At 37.0% G+C, this 2,964-nt stretch overlaps 1 pseudogene; it reads right to left on the bottom strand.

Annotated features, from left to right (window-relative positions):
- Positions 1–1,309: 1,309 nt before the first annotated feature.
- On the bottom strand, positions 1,310–1,784 carry LOC111147153 (annotated as a pseudogene).
- Between the last annotated feature and the right edge of the window lie 1,180 nt (positions 1,785–2,964).

Raw genomic sequence — 2,964 nt, 5'->3', positions numbered from 1 at the left:
GCTTGATAATGAACCTCTTTTCTTCCAAATTGCTCCATGGACATGTAGGACTAGGAAAGCATATTTAGAGTCAGTATTAATATTTATTTTTAAGGCTTTGGCAATTGCAAAGTGCTAGTGAGCACTATGGCATACACAGCTTTTCTTATTCTTTTTATGAAAACTATTGTCATCAGTAAACCAACTGTCATTTGTTTTTTTAATAGGTGCATCTTAAATCTGGCCAACTAGAGTAAGCAAAATCAATAACCTCTGAACAGTTTCTGCTCTATAAAGAAAGAAGTACAATGGTCAGGTTCGGGCATATGGGTAACTAGGTTTAAAGTTGGACAAGTTTTAAGTATTATTTCTGGCATATCTGTAAGTGTATCCCAGTATTTAGTAAGTCAGCTCCATCATCCATTCGTGGCCTTTGGTTTCTAAGACAAATCTGGATCTGATATGAAGTCATTATAGTCAGGGAGTATCCCATAGTGAGCTTTGAGGCTCCTCTTACAAGGAGGGCTGTTCTATGCTTAGCTAAGGCCTTTGTTTGCAATTGTACCTCAACAGAGGTGGCTTCTAGGAGAAATATGACTAAGGGATGAAACCATAAGAAGCCCTTTTTGAGTGGTCCATCCTTAATATCCTAATTACAAAGGATCACTGGTAAGTGAGAGAAAACTTGTCAAGAGATAAGGGGAGTCCCACATGCATTATCCAATCCAATCATAAAGAAAGTGGATTCATCCATTATCTCCACAAGTTTGTAGTTAGCCCTGTGGGGTGGGGTATACTCTGGCTTTTACAAACGAGGTCATTCGAACCACACAGAATTGGTCAAGGTGATAATTAAGTTATACAATTGTTGGGGAATCAATCCCATTTTCCAGTTATTTAATCATGTGCTATGGGGTCCTGTTGTTATCCTCACAGAATAAAAAGCAAGAAGATCATCTAAACAAGCTATTGTGCAACTTCTCTGAAGTTGACTTCAAGTTGTCTAGCTTAGGTAAACAACAAACATTTAAAGACAATCAAATCTAGAACTTAACATCCACAAAGGTGTGTTGTTGAAACATAATTTTTCTCTCTAAAATAACCCTCATTTCCAGAAATGGCCAAATTGGGACTAATTTATTTTAAAAACAAGACCAGTTTTAACAAACTTGGCCTAATTATTTACCTAAGCTCAGCAAGAACAGTGAGTGATCATATAGATCTTTTATAATCTGCTTTTCTGGAGCTTCTTATAAGGGATCTCTTGGTTGAACTTTTTTTTTTTTAATCATGAAAAAAATGTATTTAGATTTAGCCAGCTGGACTCAGTTTAGATGATCCCAATTTTGTTGGCAACATCCAAAGCATCATAGTCAGGAACCAGTCGAACGTATGCCTTCTTCTCTCCATCAGGCCTGATTAAGGTTGACCTTGGCTACATCAATGTCATAGAGCTTCTTCACAGCCTGTTTGATCTGGTGCTTGTTGGCCTTGACATCCACAATGAACACAAGTGTGTTGTTGTCTTCTATTTTCTTCATGGCTGACTCAGTAGTCAGGGGGAACTTGATGATGGCATAGTGATCAAGCTTGTTTCTCCTGGGGGCACTCTTTTGAGGGTATTTGGGCTGCCTTCAGAGACTCAGAGTCTTGGGTCGTCGGAATGTAGGTGATGTGTGGATCTTCTTTTTTTTGTAACTGTGGATGCCTTTCAGCACCGCTTTCTTGGCCTTCAAAGCCTTTGCTTTGGCTTCGGCTTTGGGAGGGGCAGGGGCTTCCTTCTTAGCTTTCAGTACCATCTTCATAAAAGGGATTTCCCTTGGTTGAACTTTTAAGTAGCCTCTCCAGGCCAGAAGCCAAGCCAAGTACTTGTCATCAGACATGCCTGTATAATACCTGTAGATTTGGGCAGATTCCTTTTCATGAGGTCCCCAAAGTATCCTGAGGTTTCTGCACCTGCCAGGAAGTGACATTCTTTACTCACCTAGTGAGGCTGCTGGGAACTCTGTAAGCAAGGTATGAGGCCAACGGTTCCAAGGGGCTTAATGGCTCTAGGTTTCATAAAGTCAATCTTAGTTCCTTAAAGCTGTCTGGTCATATCAGAGTCTATGCATATCTTTCTCAAATATGACACTCCAGTCAAAGCCTTGGTAAAATAATCAATGATTCCAATAGTGTCCTCTTACAAGGAGAACAGATTCTTATTGAACTTATGTAAATGACTGATTGCCATGGAAGAAGGAATACTTACTGAGACCTTTTGAGTTTCAGAGGGTTCACATAGAGAGAAAAGTTGAATGCTTTGATTTGTTTACAAATGAACATTTTTACATTTCTGTACATCACAGATAAGTAAAATTTTTCTTAATCTGGAAGAGTAAACATTAGAAAAGGAGCAATGTCTAAAATAAGAGACCTAACACTATAATCTTTTAGTTCATTTAGTCCCATGTTACTAATTCTGGTTTAGTTTCAATGCAGCTTTAGTTAGTTCTGGAAATTCTTACCCATTTCAGTTTTAGGATTTTTAATATATTGAATACCTGTATTTGTCCTGAAAGTCCTTTATATGAATCTCCTTTAAGGTGAAACTCAATTTACAAGAGAATAAAAAAAAAATCCAAAAACTCAGAAATAGACATTGTTAATGATCTGATTCAAGAGTTCACTATGATACAGTACACGAGGAAACTCAATAATTCTATGACCCATTGACACATATTACTTCAATAATTACAATATCAAGTGATGATCTATCAAAACATTAAAACTTTAGAAAATGCATAGATCCTCTAGAATAGTTATAGCATTTACCCAAATGTAACCCAAGGTTTATCATTTGTTTAGCAGTGCTTTCTGAGTAATTTAGCATACCAAGGAAAAGCATAATGAGTTAAAGAGATTTCACTTACAATTTAAATTGTGTCAACACTTGTTAAAATCTTATAAAGTTTTAAAGCACATGCCTAAATATAATTAGGGATG

Source organism: Enhydra lutris, unplaced genomic scaffold, assembly GCF_002288905.1.
Source record: "Enhydra lutris kenyoni isolate GAN:26980312 unplaced genomic scaffold, ASM228890v2 scaffoldscaffold15, whole genome shotgun sequence".
NCBI lineage: Eukaryota > Metazoa > Chordata > Mammalia > Carnivora > Mustelidae > Enhydra > Enhydra lutris.
Note: the sequence above shows the minus strand (reverse complement) of the source record. Positions and strands in the feature narration are given on the sequence as shown.